At 42.2% G+C, this 16,065-nt stretch overlaps 1 long non-coding RNA gene across 1 annotated transcript in view; it reads left to right on the top strand.

The window, feature by feature from the left end:
* Window positions 1-5,116, top strand: part of LOC140696120 (uncharacterized) — a 224,375-nt gene extending 219,259 nt beyond the window's left edge. Inside the window, exon 3 of the long non-coding RNA XR_012072165.1 lies at window positions 4,927-5,116. This is a non-coding gene — a long non-coding RNA (uncharacterized lncRNA). The remainder of the gene's footprint in view (window positions 1-4,926) is intronic.
* Window positions 5,117-16,065: the final 10,949 nt, after the last annotated feature.

Here is a 16,065-nt window from a genome sequence, read left to right as displayed (position 1 = left end):
GCTGCCTTGAGTCTTACAGCCTCTGCTTTGTGTAAGAGACACCAGGGCTGGAGACCAGAGTGGCCTTTCCCCACACCCACCCCTGACTCGGAGAGGAGGCATAGGGAGCATTGCCAGATTCAGCAAATACATATACAGGACATCCAGTTAAATCTGAATTTCAGATGAACAACAAATAATTGCACAGGCCCTTCTCATTATTAAAAATGACTCGTCTGAAATTCAGATTTAACTGGGAGCTATATATTTCATGTCACTCCTAGGCGTACAGTGGGTTCACATCACGTAGCTCAGATATCTTCATGATAGTGTCTTCAGGGCCACAGACTGACAAAACTCTCTCCAGCTATGAGCAGATTTGGGGTTTGTCACAGATATTTTGAGGGCCTCATTTCTATCTCCTCTATTACTCATTCCCTGGCCAGGAAACACCAACAGCTGAGGGGCTTCTCTCAGCCCAGGGCCCCTGTCATGCAGGAAGTTAGTTCTCCCCTCACCCGGGGTACAGCACTCAGCCAGTGATGGGTTGGAGCTGGAGGATCAATACCTCAGCTCTCTCCTACCTGGCTGGGGCAGGTAATGAACCGAAGGTGGGTGTTCTCTCCTGTACTGACCCCAGGTCCCTGACTGAGCCCCAGTAACCACTAACGATGTACCCTTTATGAGCTTCTCTCTTTTCCTTTCTGTCTCTCTTTCTGGCTCTTCTACCAGTGCTTCTGGAGCCACCTCCCAAATGAACTTCCTGCACTCAGACCTACGACTCATGGTTGGTTTCTGCAGGGCCCCCACCTAGGTCAAAGCTGATTGACCTTTCTCTTATTACAGAACCCCCCAGCCTACAGATCGCCAAAGGTTAGACTCACAGAGTACTTTCCAGAAGATGTAGAACCAGGAACCCAAGGATGATGTCAGGAGTCCTAACACACTGGCTGCTGAGATTTGCAAAGACTCCAGTACCTGAAAAAGAAGGTCCTTGAGAGCTGGGGAGACACTTCTGGAGAAGGGCTCAGGATGGCTGTCCCATTGCCAGTTTATCAAACCAAGGGCCCTGGATTGGAAGAGCCAGTGTCTGTGTTCAAGCAAAGGTGGATGGAGTTCCACTTCCTGTCCTGTCCTTCTGGGACTGTAACCCAGCAACCCATTCACAGGTTATCATGCTGATCCATCAGCTGCCTGGCCTCCCCAGCTCTCCACCAAGCTGATCTCTGAGGTAGTGGATCCCAGGGTGTATGTAATTCCACCTGGCCTAAGACAATTGGGGAGGGCAACAAGAGCTTTGAGGCCAGAGCAATCTGGGCTTAAACCTTGTTCTGCCTCTACCTGTGTGATCCTAGATAGATGAGCTTCAGTTTTTTTTCCTAGAAAATGAGAGAAATGGTGCCTCATGAGGCTATTGAATGAATTTCCTGAAATAATGCACACGAAGGCCTAACAGAGTGTGGCCCTACTAAAGGGCTTCACAAATGCTAATTCCCTTTCCTGACTGTACTGCACCAGCAAAGCCAAGGGGACAAGAACATGCACCCTGGTATAATGCTATCTGTGTACTAGTAGCTTTCACAACACCTGTCTCTCAGGCTCTGAGTCAGGCAGAGATCTTGTTAATTGATTCAGTAGCCTTGGCCTGCAAAGCTCTTCCTCCCACCTGGCCTTTGTCTTGGTTATGGAGAAGGTTCTGCAAAGATTGCCATCAGCAAGGCCGTCCAGCCTTGTTCTCGAGCGGATCACACCAGTAATTTGCTGTGATGGATAGCGTGCCTCCAACGGCCCGTGTAATTGTGGTGAGCAGTCAGGGCGGTGGAGCCACTGTGTTGAGGAAATTTAGACTTGCAGGGAACACGGCGCTGCCTAAGCCACAGTCATTCCAAAATTAGACCTTTCCTCCACTCCATCATTACAGGGGTAAGCAGTCAGAACACTTCCTGAATACGAACCACATATCAGAAGTGATTTATAGAAGCATCCACATGTATGTGGATGGGCGGCAGAGGGAGGGAGGGAGCTTTGGGCTTGGCCCCAGACCTCACTGCCACTCTGCACATCTCTGCTCCAGTGGACCAGTGGCAGCCGCAGCCACAGCTCTAGCAAAATGACTGGACAGGGGAGGCCACAGTCTATTGCTAAAGAAATGTGAGGTCCTTTCCATTCACAGACTTACCAGGCCAAAAGGCCCCCTCGTTGTACATGTTAACAATTCAGATGCCCTGGATTCTGCCCTAAAGGTATTGATTCAGTGGGTTGATCTGGAGGCCTGGGCATCTGTGCTGTAACAGACTCCCTTGGTCAATGGCTCTCAAACTGCTGTACATTAGAGTCACGGGAACTTTCAAGTATCTCAATGCCCACGGCCCAGCCCAGACCAACAAAATCAGAGCCACTATGAGTGACTCCCGGGCATGGAGGCTTTTTAAAGAGCTCCAGGTGATGGCAATGAGTGGTCAAGTATGACCAATGCCCAGATAATTTGCAAATCAGGCAGGCCTGGGAAATAGAGATCCAGGGATGAACGCCTCATTCAGAGAACCAAGGGCCTCATTTATTTGTCATGAGCAGACTGGAATTCAGAGTCCCCGATGGTTTAGGTGGACAAAATTGTGTTATGGGGGCTGTTTCTAAGCAGTTGTTCTGAAACCTGACTTATATTAGAGTCACCTAGTTGGTGTATTTTTCTAATACAGCTTCTCAGACCTCATCTCAAATTCACGGGTCCGTTTCTGTATGTTTCTTAAAGGCCCCATAGGTTGCTGAGCTGCTCCTCAGTGTCTGGGAGCTGGTGACTTTAGAGAATTTATAAAAAGTTGAATCTTTTGATTTATAATTATGTATGAAACATGAGGGTTTGGGCTCTGCTAGAAGAAAATGTAATGGTAACTAAGCATTTCTAGACATATTTTAATTTTTTAAAGTTTTTGTTAAAAAAAGTTTGATGAGTGGAAATTATCAGATAAATGTTATACTCTAAATTTCTAACCTGTTGTTCCCTTAACTCTTGAGCCCTCAATTAGAAGATATGGTAAGATAACTCAGTCGTTCAAGTTGCTTCTGCTTCTTGGTGCCACTTCTAGCCAGAGCAAGAAAAGGTTCAAATCTCCCTTCCCCTCCCAATCACCACAACAGAAATGAATGAATGAATGAATGAATGAATGAATAAATAAATAAATAAAAGTCCTGAATCAGAAAGTTCTGTGAAGTTCCAAGAACCATCTCTTGGGTGCAGTTGCAGACCAGCTGTGTCCTGTGGGGGCTCCCCCTAGTGACATCTTATGGGATAATTTCTGATTAGAAAAAAGCAGGGGGCCAGCAGGGCCTCTATGCTGCTTCCTGTAGTGGTCCTGGTGTGCCAGGCCTGAGTTCATCGCAGTCAGGGCTTCTCTGAGCTGTGCATTTCTCAGCGAATCCCCCAACTTTATTTCCAGTCCTGCCAAGGGCAGATTAAATGGCTACATGAATGGGGAAATGCAGGAAGCTTTGAAACAGATGGTTGGCCGTGCTGGCTCGGTGACTTGCCAGGCGCTGGATTGTGTTGCCATATGAATGAAAATCCCACTGCGACTGGGTTTTTATTTCTCCAACCTATGGATGACAGTGGCTCCCAGGCCCCCCTGGCAGAGGGGCCTGGAGCAGTTACCTGCTATTATTCACCTCCCATCAGAGCTCAGCTCCTTGCCTCTCTGGATTTTCCTGGTTCCTTCCTCTGAAAAGGAGTGTCATTCTAGACTAATTTCCTGATGGTGTAAATGATTTAGCAGGGCTGATGAATATCAATAGAGCTGCAGATGGGTTTAAGGCGCCTAATGAATGTGACAGTCACCAGTGCCAAATATTTTTGCAACTTGCATTTAGGATGAAAACAAGCTTGAATAGTACCCACAAAGGTTACTTCATTAATTATGCATTATAAATTTTAGTCAGTAGTCAGGTGTCAGCAAATTATGGCACAGATGAGAAGCTGTGTACATGGCCTTGTGCTGACTGCATAGGAGCCAGGGAGCCCTGGGTTTGAATCCCAGCTCTGCCTCTAATAAGCCGTGTGATTTTGAACAGGTTATATGATGTCTCAAAACTTGACGGTAAAAGGTAGATAATAATACTTGCCCTTGGGCATTTTAAAAATAATGTGCATGGGGAAATGTGGCGTTATCAGCATTGTTAAGTCCACAAATAATTATGTACCTGTTGTGTGAAAGGGCAGTACCAGGTGGATTCTGCAAATTCATAGGTCAAAGAGACCCATGGTGTGTCATGTGTGGAACAGAGAGAGCCTGCCAGGCTTAGGCAGTAGGGAGGTGTATTATCTGCAGAGGATTTAAAAACAGTAATAAAGCTGACTAAAGTTGATTTGCCTTTTTATCATCAACACGGGCCAATAATGTATCTAAACAATGTCAGTGTCTTTCCCCCCCAACCAAAATCCCTTATTCATCTAAGTTCTGGAGAACTATTGTGGTTCCTATTGAGTTTTCCTAATATATAGATGTAAGCTTCATAGTATCTCAGCCTTTAAATTACTTATCCTCCAACATTGTATTCTATATGGAAATTAATTTGAAGAACTCCCAGTTATACAATGGGTCTCCTCCTTGCCTTCCCTATAACCTCAAACTATGTGGACTCAACCACAGGAGTTTGTTCTAGAGCAAGTTCTCAACCTTTGAAATTACTGGAGCAGTTGATGGTAGTACAAGCATTGACTGAAAAAAAAATGCACAATATGAGAATTGAGTTTCTGGGGCAAAATGAAGACTATAGCCCCGGAAACAGCCTCTCAGATGGCTCTGAGGAACTGCTCTGAAGAGGTAGGGAGAGGTCAGTATACGTGTGATTTTGGCCAAGGGGATATATGCAAGCAAGCGCACATTTAGGCAGAGGCTTGCTGCTAGTCTCAAGGAGCAGATGTCTCCATTAATGATTTTGGTGCTTTTCTAGGTATGAGAAGGTTCAAGAAATTGGGCTCATAAAAATCTTCTCCTGAAAAATATCTATCTGAAGACCTGTCCGGCTCATTTTTCCCAGAGCGTGGAGTGTCTCATTCCTGGTCTCGGCCCTGAACTCTTTTCAGGGTGTGTTGAAGGTCAGCGACTGCAGTGGCATGTAACTTCATTCTTGTAGAGGCAGAGGTGAGTGACAATTTTTAGTTGACAAGGTTTTGCCTCCAGACCTGGTGGTACCTCTTCCTGCATTTAAACAATAGATTCAAAATAAATAATAGTCTCTGAGTGATTATAAAACAAAGAAACAAAGATTTTGAATTACATCTTGAATTCTGTCATTTCTGTGTAACAACTTGGAGGTTCTGTGAACTGGAGGTATAATAATTTTGTTTGTCAAGTAATGTTTTAGTCAGACGTGAAATATTTTACTGACTTTGAATGTCTTTAAAATTGCAATTTGCTCTTTTTAAAATTGTTAATTATTTGGGATTTTTTCTTTTTTGTTGCTTTACAATATTGTGTTAGTTTCAAGTGTACAGCAGTCATTCAGTTATACATCTATGTATGTATATATCTATATTCTTTCCTTTATTCTTTTCCATTATGGTTTATTATAAGATATTGACTATGATTCCCTGTGCTACACAGTGAATCCTTGTTGTTTATCTATTCTATACATGGTAGTGTGCATCCTCTGCTAATCCTGTACTCTCAATTTATTTCCTCCTGTCCTCTTCCCCCACCCCATAGAAAACAAATTTATAGTTACCAAAGGGGAAGGGGTGGGAGGATTAATTATTTGTTTCCAAACCAAAGAATGAATGGAGAAAATAATGATTGTTGGTGATTACTATGTGATCATTGATAAAAATGATTTTATCATAGAGGAGGGAATGTTAAAAAAGGATCCACTCCAGATGTCAAATATTTGAGGTATGTCACTGCAATGGATTACACATTATGTTTTTTAAATTTTTGATGGACATAAATGGTGGCCCTTCCTTTTTGAATATGACACTCCTCTAAGATAGACGTTCATACAGAAGAACTACAGAAGAAGCTTCTATGCCCAAGCCCAAGAGGGAGCACTCCTGCTGGGGGCACCATGTCAGCAAATCAAAACTTAAATAACTTTAGTGTCCCTGTAATTGTTCTACTTGACCAGAAGCCCAATATATCCAGTCAGCCATTCCACAAACCCAAGCCTGCTCTGGGCTCTAGCTTTATTTCCTTCCTCCTTCACACCCCAAACAAAGTTGACTTTGTGGCTCCAGCCAGTCAGATATTTTCTGTTTTTCCCTTCCTTATTCTTTTCTTTCTTTTTTTTTCTCTTTAATTGAAATATAACTGATCTACAACACTGTGTTAGTTTCAGGACCCCAGCATAATGATTCAATATTTCTATATATTACAAAATGATCACCATTCTTTCTTAATTTTTTAATTCTTTATCTTGTAAAAGCTTTCCTTCTTCTGCCCCATTTTGCAGTTCTTGGAATGGAGCCTGTCAGCTTCATGAAGGGTTAAAGTTTGTTTGTATCTAATTTTGACCTAAATTAGTCATTTTTTAACAGTATCTATCAGGCACGGAGCTGGCATCTCATAAACAGTAGTACTCTTAACAGTACACTGAGATGGGTGTTATTATCCTGATGTAAACAGAGAAGAGCTGAGGGTGGAAGAAGTCCGTTCCAGGTCACACAGCTAGTGAGTGACAGAGCTGGAGCTGACACTGTGGATGACCTGGTTGTAAAGCTGGTTCTCCTAACCGTTGCACCTGCAGAAGGGGACGCTGATTCCTGACTGGATTACAGGACAGGCTTAAGGCCAGTGAGTTTTCTAGGCTTTGCTTGTCTAAACAACCATGCAATTAGATAAGACACTGTCCCTTGCAAGTCAATTAGATAGGACACTGAGGCTCACAAATCAAATTAGCCTCAGCTGAAATGCAGCTGAGGAATCATAAAGAACTTCATTCACAAGGAATGATGCTGAGACCCTGAGGAATTACTGCGCCAACAATCATGCAGCTACTGCTGGATTAAGAAACCAGCTCTCTTTCTGCTTATACCATGCTACCTCCCAGCCTAAATATACACAGTACGTTGCTTTTCCCTTTCCAATTCTCCCACTCTCTTACTTCCATGGATTTTGGCTTGAAAAGGGGAGATTCTGTTTGGATGAAGCTTTAGGCTAGAGGTAGCAGACTGACAGTGTCACTGACAGAAAGGGGGACTGTGGACCAGAGCTAGTGCTGGTCCCCTGACTGGGATGATTTTGGAAATCTACTATCCTCCATGGGGTACAGTACTCAACTTCCCAGCATGGTTTAATATTGACTTTGATACCCCGCTTACACCTGGATAAAGCCTCACCTTTCAGTGTTCCCTGAGAGCAGCTAACTTAGAACCATGCTTCCTTCTCCTCTTGAGTTGTTGTGTCCTAAAAGGTTTTGTAACTTTATTACAGCTCAGTTCATTTGCCTGCCTTTCAAGAATTTGCATCATTTACCCACAAGTCTGTTTCCCCGTGTAGAAAATGTGAGGCCCCAGCGTAATCATTCTGCAACTGTAATGCATATGACTGTGGCTAAATGCAGGCTCCTGGGTTTCACCCCAAGATGTTCTGATTCAATAGGTCTGGGTAGGGCCCTTGGACCTGCATTTTGAATACAGGTTCAGTACTGATGTTCTGTAGACCCTACTCTGAGATGCTCAGAAGCAATGACATATGTTCTTGAATTCTTTCCAGTCCCTTGTGAGTGACAAGCCCTTGGTAAAAAAAAAAAAAAAAAAAAAAAAAAAAAATTTCACTCTGCTGAGTGAAAATTAAGGCCATTTCTATCCTCCTACTGCAAATACACACTATTTGGAAAATTCTATGACTACTTCAGACTAGGCTTATTTTAATGATCGCTGGTATTGATCCTTAATACCACCTTTCTCAGACATTGTTCCTAGTTTTGTTTGTTTTCTTAAGGATCCAAAAGTTGTGTGTTAAAGGAGAAGTTGCTCAATCAGCAGTCTGTTTTAGAAAAGCACCAGCAACATTCCCCAAGTATTTTGCATGAACTGTTAGGAAACAGACTGAGAGATAGACTCAGAAACAATAGTCCCTTTGCAGAGACTTCGAGCAACGAAAAAGATACCAGCTTAAAAGAAACACTGGATTTCCCTTTCCTGATAATGTAGAAGCCTTTCAATATTTGCAATGTCAGCAAAAGAACTGACTAGAAAGATTCATAGCACCCAAATTCAAAATAAATCCAACAGTCATTTTTGTAATCATGAGACCTCCCAAGCATCATAGAGATGGCAGAAACTGCAATCTGATAGAATCTGGGAAATCTAGGATCTCCTCTTAAAATATAAAAATAAAATCCTAGGGTTCTTCTGCCAGTTTTTGTGACAGTCATTATTTTTACACTTACACCAAAGTTTTAAAAGATGAAGAAAACAATAGGAAGCATATGTTTCTCTAACATCTTGTGAGACCAAGAAAAAATAAATTAACAAAGGACTTACGTGATTTGCTCTGTAAGTCATTACAGGGCATCAGACAAGGTATTTACCAACTATTATAGCATCTTCTGGTGTTAGTGAATTGCTGGCGGTTTTTATCCATTATTTTCAAGAAATTCTGCCTAGAAATCCATTTGTTATATTGTGACTTCATAATCAAATTATTGTACAGCCCCAAACTGAGCCACCTGACAGTTTGGTGAGCTAAAGTAAACTTATTTCCCTTTTTACAAAAATTTCGTTCAAAAGCCAAGGCAAAACATTCTAAAGTAACATCTATGTGATTCTCATTCCAAAATAAGAATAATTAAAAATTCAAAACACTCAAGAGCCTTCCTTACCAAGGTCTTCCCACCATGCCCTGTCGAAAGTTCTCCAAACTTTGCATCTACTCTTCAGAAATGCTGCTCTGAAATGTTGGAGACAAGTTTACTGTTCATCTGCTAACTGTGTCTTAATCTATTCTGTCCCCATGAGGAGTCAGATTAGGACTAATCACATATCTTGAGAGGAATAACTAAATCAAACTCTAAATCCCAAGGTTAAAAGACCAAAGAAAATATAACATTTCAATTTCCCTTGATGTTGAAGAATACTCTGAAAAGACGCTGATTTAAAAATAAAGTGACTAGTGAGCATCCGAAACCTAAAAAGAATCACGTTTTTCAGAATGAACCCCAGTGAGAGCAAAAGTAGAAGAAAAATCAACTTCAGAACATAATCTCCATGGGCCTCAGTTTCTCTGGATCAGATCTACAGGGGGTGAGGGGATAGCTTTCCTCATAAAAAGTGCTGGCTAATTTAATTTTTCCCCCCAAATAATGCTGGATGTGAAGGTCTCAGGAAAAAAGAAAATGGAATAGGGGAGCATTATCTTGTGTTTACACTTGATGATGACTTAGTTTACTTAAATTTATAGACAGAAGAGACTGCTGGCAATTGATTCATCTAAATCAATGAACTGTTCTTTCCTTACCAAAAATTAAGTGATTCCAAAAGACTATACTTTTATTCAGGCTCTAAAATTGAGGCCCAAACAGATACAGAGTTTTCGCTGGGTCTCATGGGATGTTTTTCTCTTCCTTTAAGATGTTTAACCCACCCTTGCTCTTCCCCAGTGTCTGTAAATGATACGAGCAGTGCCAGAGGCCTTGCTCAGATATACCTGTAGGCTCTGTCTGTCTGAAAAGTCCCAGGCTGGGCTGGTGGAAATCGCAGCAGGCTCAGGGCCTGGGGATTCGGCTCAGGCCTTCCAGTCTCCCTGTATGACTTTGTCTAAGTCGTTTAGCTTCCTGAGGCCTCAGTGTCCTTGCCTGTGAAATGAGGGAGATTGATTGGTTCATGACTTTCAGCTCTGGCTTTCTAGATTGGGTGACATATCCCTCGCAAAGCACCTCCACCAGTCAAGACAAAGATACAAGCCTCCAATAACAGGAGCCTCTATGGTTTGTAATGATAATAGTAACCTTTCATTGAGGACCCACCATGTGCCAACCGAAATGTTAAGTCCTTTACACCCACTACACAACTGGGAAGTAGGAAGATTTCTGTGTATGTTTGTTGTGTTTTTTTTAAACTCTTCACATGTCCATGTAGAATGCCCCAGAAGCTGTAATTGCTTTTGTAGACTACTTGATTCCTTGGGGATATACTGCCAGAGGGATGAAAGCAGGCAGGGTGTTTTTGCTCCTTCCCCTCTGGGCCCCACCTCCAAATCTCAGTGATCATCCACATAGCAAAATTGTATCAACTACTCGTAGGAAAGTATCCTTTTGCAAATATACAGGTGTATCCTACCAGATAGAGGGACTGAGCCCACCTCCTCAAAGTGGGCACGGGACAAGCTTTCCATAGAGTCTTGTACCACACCAGTAAGTTGTGTGTCTAGAATATTTAGGAAAGGATTCTTGCTCTAAAAGCAGCATGGCTAATGTTGGCATGCTGATTGTTTTAACACCTGTGTACTAAAATCTGACATTTCTCTCTGACTGTACTTCCAAAAATATAGGGTGAAAGTCCACACAGAATCCTGGGAGAATTCATTCGTTCATTCATTTTCTTATTTCAGCAAATATTTATCGACTGCCTACGCCATCCTGGTAGGATATCTTGGGGATACAATAAACAAAATCTCTCCCCTAATGACATATATATACTAATGGGGAGACAAAGATAGTATACATAACCAGTGAGTTCATGTGAGTGAATTTTACCAAGGTACTTTATTTTACGGTGGTAGCATCTTGGATACCAAGATAGAACTGAGCACGTGACCTGGGAAACTGCATATATGTGTCCTAATTCCTTGACTTTTCTCTGGTCTGTATCCTCTTCAGTGACATCACTCAGAAGTTGTGTATTTGACACGAAGACATGTTAGAAAAGCACCAACTTTTGTGGCAGAGTATTAGCATCAAGTATTAATGGGTTTTTCCTTGGTATTTCCTTTTTTTCACTTGTGGAAGAAAACTTAAGTTCATATTGCTCTTTAAAACTACTTCTGTTAGAGAGTCTTGGAGTTTTTCAAACAGGCTTATAGGGAGAAATCTAAGTAAAGGGCTTGATGCCTTCTAACTAAATGAAGTCAAGGCCCTTATATAAGAATAAAGTAACAGAACGAAATTAGAGAGGCCAAGCTGGTGTGTACATTACAACTTCAGGTGAGTGAACTTGGTTTCTAGCAATAAACATTCTATCAAACTCAATTTCCTTTCACAAACTTAGGGTGAGTAAATGCAATTTCCCATTCCAAGCAACCATGTTTCTGAGATTAAGGATGGATGTAGTCCACAGAATATAACAATAAAGTTTAGAGTCAGTATATTTCCCCAAGGAAATTCTTGCAATCCAGGCAGAGAATGGTTTAATGATAACAAGATACAGAATAAATACAAGTATGAAGAAAAAAAGATCTTCACCTCAACCCTGCTGTTTATATTCTCAGTGTGTGTAAGGTAAACATCTTCCATTTTCCTGCTATGATATATTAAGATGTTCTAGCTAATTTGGTGCATTGTATTCACCAAACCCTGTGCCAACATTCTTCAGAGTTCTTTATTAAATTAATCACTGAAGCTTATAATCTTCTGGCTTTGGTCATAATTTCAACCAAGGCTGAAGCAAATGAATTTCAGAGAAAGTCTAACTATCTATTTCCATTCCTCCTTGTTCCTGATGCTTTTAGCTGGCTGCTTATTGCCTCGGGGAACAAGTGATAGTACCTGAAGAGGTGAGCGAGGCATTTTCTCTGATTCCTTCAAAAGTCCAACTTTCAAAGGAAAATTGAAAGGATGCTAGGGCAGCAACAATACAACAGATTTGTGCGGATTCTTGACTGTGTAAATACAAGGTTTGCTGCCCCAGGGATTAGAAGGGATTCTCCACAGCAGAACGAGGGGCAATGAGGCTTAGATGCTGGGGCCCTTGAGGGAAGGGGACTTGCAATTGAAAACACAATGAAACGGAGGAAACGCATCCCTCTTTCCCAGGCAGAGTGTGGAGAGCAGTAGAAATGGCTGCCTCTTATAACAACATAAGTTCACCAAAGGCAACCACGTAGTTGACCCTTGCCCAATGTAGGGTGGAAGCAACAGCCTCATCTTGTATGCAGGAGAAGCGTGGAAATTAGTGGATGCCCAAAGCCTTGCAGATGATGTGAGGGATGACATAGCAGCAAGGACCAGACAGAAAGGGGGACATTTCAGTGATACCACCAGGAGCAAATGATGACTCAGACCTCCCTGTTGACCATCTACTCCCATACCCTGCTACCATTTAAATTCCTAGTGACTTAGTGCAGCTCCTGGGAAAGAGGTAGGAAATACTCTTTATTGACTGAAACTGAGATTTGCTTCCTATGGAATGAGATCTTGAAATAGAAACTGAGTTGAGTTATAGAAAAGTCAAGTCCCGTTTCTTGCACACCCAAGTTTATGGACAAGTTTTGATAAAGACTGATATTTCAGCTTAATTGATGTTAGTTGGGGGTGGTTCTGGGAAGAGACTTGTTTAGGTAAATAGATTTTCTGTCTTTTGTTCAGGTGGTTTTGTTTTGCTTGTTTGATTTGAGGCAGTTAAGAGAAAGAGAAGGGCATCTCTTTAAATCAGGGTTGAAAGCAGACATGGCTGTTTTGAAGTCACTACTTTGGTTCCTGGATTGGCAAAGACTTTTTCTAGATAAGCTAATTCAGTTTGATAAAATTAGAAGCATAAGGATTAAAATTCTTTGGTATCAAATTTAACCTTGCTCTTAAAGCTGTTATAAAAGTTTGAAAAGTTGAATGTAATCAGTGATTTTTCAACCTCAGCGATATGTCAAAATCATCTGCAGAACTTTTTATAAATAAATGTACCCAGACCTTATCCCAGACCTACTGAATCAGACTCTCTCCTGGTGGGGCCTTGTTCTTAACAATCTTTCCTGAGCAAATCATTTTTTAAAATGTCATGAGGCTCTGGAACAGCTAGCATGGGTGGAGGCCTGAGAAACCTCTTCAAATGCAACAGGCTGCGAGCATTATCAGAAACCATGGAAATGAGCATTACTGCATTTATTCACAAATGCTAAGCACCAATGATTTGAAAGGCTCTCCAGGAGTTACTATATACAGTTAAATAGGCTTTTAAGACTTACAAGCCAGATAAAATGCTATTTCAGTTTCAACACCTCAATGTGAGAAACATCACATTAACCCAAAGATGAACTAAAGTTTAGTTCCTCCCTCCTGAGTTGGGCTGGGACTTTCATCAGAAATCCCAAGCTTAAGTGTGCCTCCTGACTTCTGCCACTCACACTGTCCACTCTTTGCACAACGAAGAAGCAAATAATGTCAAGACGCCCGACAAGCCTCTTTTTTTCTTGAGCGTGTGTGTTGGCGGGGGGCATGAGTGATGGGCATAGTAAGGGATGGAAGTTAATAAGGCAGGAATGCCTTCTCACTCACATGTAGCAGTGAGTCCTGACTCTCCTGCCGGTGCTGCTCACCCGACTTCCAAGCAGTGTCGTCAGCCACCCCTAGAAGCAGGTCAGGCTCACACGGCTGATGGACACAGGGACCTTAGCAGGTGCGGAGCAGCCTTCTCCAACAGCGCCACACTAGATATGCTGCTTTGATCATGTCATTTCTCCAGAGCCGTCAGTGAGTCCCACTGCCCACAGGTGGCGCTCAAGACTCTGGACTCTGACCCACCTCTTCTAGTCTTCTACGACTGCCCTACAGTAGCCCTCCTCTAGCCAGTCTTCTCATTAGCGCTCAAATACTTACCCTCCTCCAAGCCTTGCTCTTCCATCTGCCTGGAATTTTCTTCCTCTTACCTTGATCTACTGCTAACCTACCCATCCTTTTAAGCCCACACCAAATATTCCGTCTTCCTTAAAGCTTTCAGCATTAGTTTGCTAGGGCTGCCATTCGAAGCACCACAGACTGAGTGGCTTAGACATCAGATATTATTTTCTCACAGTTCTGAAGGTTAGAAGACTGAGGGCAAGGGATCAGCCGAGTTGATTCCTTCTAAGGGCATGGAGGGGAGGACACTCTCTCCTTGAGTTATAGATGGCCGTTTTCTCCCTGTGTCTTCACGTCATCCCCCCTCTGTTGGAGTCTATGTCCAAATTTCCTCTTATAAAACCAGTCATACTGACTGAGGGCCCACTCTAAAGATCTCATTTTAATTTAATTACCTTCACAGACCTATCTCCAAATACAGTTACAGTCCGAGGCACTAGGAATTAGGACTTCAACATACGAACTTTGGGGGAATGCAGTTCAGCACGTAACAGCTGCCTTCTGGTTGCTCATTTTAGCCAGAAGTGATCTCTCTTCCTGTGTGCTGACTGTCTCCACTGCACAGAACACTCAGCAGCAACTGGACTTCAATCTTTGTTCCCCAGCTAAAGATTGTCACATTGCATTTGACATGGTAAGAGTACATCAGAGTAGAAGCGGCTTAGTGACCCCCAGCTACAAGTTCTGAAGAGGTGTGGTCACTCACTCATGCCCTGGGTAAGCCTCCTTGCTCCTGGCACCCAGCCTGGGGGGCCAAAAGGGAACAGGCCTCCCCCTGCTGCCACTGGCTGAGTTGTAAGTTCACCAGGAATCAATTTTTTTTAATTGAAGTATAGTTGATTTAAAATATTGTATTAGTTTCGGGTGTACAGCATAGTGATTCAGTATTTTTCAGATTATATTCCATTATAGGTTATTACAAGATAATGGGTATAGTTCCCTGTGCTGCACAGTATATCCTTGTTGCTCATCTGTTTTATATATAGTAGTTTGTATCTCTTGATCCTGCTCCCTTGATTCACCCCTCTCCCCTGCCCTCTTCCCTTTGGTAATCAAAAGTTTGTTTTCTGTGTCTGTGAGTCTGATTTTGTCTTGCATACACAGTCATTTGTATTACTTTTAGATTTAACATATAAGTGATACCATATAATATTTGTCTTTCTCTGAGTTATTTCATAAGTCATGGGCATAATATTCTCCAGGTCTATCTACATTGTTGCAAATGGCAGTATTTCATTATTTTTTATGGCTGAGTAATATTCTGAGAGAGAGAGAGAGTGCATCTTCTTAGTCCAGTTACCTGTTGATAGGTACTTGGGTTGCTTCCATACCTTGGCTGTTGTAAATAGTGCTGCTGTGTACATTGAGGTGCAGGTGTCTTTTAAGAATCACTTGTTTTTGATTCAACACCTGTGTATGCCCTGTTGAATTTAATACAGTTACACAATTTAACTAAATGTTATTTGAAGCCATGAAAGATGCGTGCAAAAGGAAGGGATTATTCCTACAAAAATGAAGGTGGCTACTTTGGGAAGGCTTGCCAAAAGGGAGCTCCTAAAAATATTGTTCGATTATATGTGAGTGAGATAACTATAAGAATCAAGGTAAAAAATGACAATTACAATCTGGAGGCCTCTGCTATCAGATTATTATATGAGTGTCTTTAAATACTTGATCTACTCTAATGTAGCTATAACTTTAAAGGAACCCAAAACTGAGAAGTGTAGATGATGCTTTATAAATGTGGTTTGTGAAAGACAAGACCAATAACAGACCCAGATTTTAAGTAAAGACTTTTTCCCTCCTACATCAAATGATTCCTGAATGAATACACAGTTTTATATTTTAAACTCAAAGAAAATGTCCATGGTATGTATGTATTAGTTTTTTTAAATGACTCTTCATTTTATCTACTGTTTCCAATCAATGATCCAACTCCCCATCCCTCTTGCACAAGCTAAGAGGAACCCCTTGAATGAGCTGCCATGTCGATGAAGGATTGTACTGAGGTGTGGTTTCCATAAACAAAGAAGGCACAAGAGCCGCCTACAGAATTTGCTAAGCTCTGGATAGCAGCTGACAGACCTAAGGCTTGAGGAATAATAAAGTAACTTTCCAAACAAAGCAGCTCCGGGCAACAGCCGGCAGCGGCACAGTCCCCGAACAGAGACGTGCTGTCTGGAGAGTAGCTGCAGGCCTCATCACAGCCCATCACCTCGGCGGACGGGAGAGGGACATCTGCCCTGGGGGCCCCTCCCAGCCATGCCCACACCCACAGGTCAGTCCACTCCACAGTGTTTGATCCAATGTTTATGGAATGCCTGCTCA

Source organism: Vicugna pacos, chromosome 1 (genome assembly GCF_048564905.1).
Source record: "Vicugna pacos chromosome 1, VicPac4, whole genome shotgun sequence".
Classification (NCBI taxonomy): domain Eukaryota; kingdom Metazoa; phylum Chordata; class Mammalia; order Artiodactyla; family Camelidae; genus Vicugna; species Vicugna pacos.
This window is presented reverse-complemented; position numbering and strand designations above follow the sequence as displayed.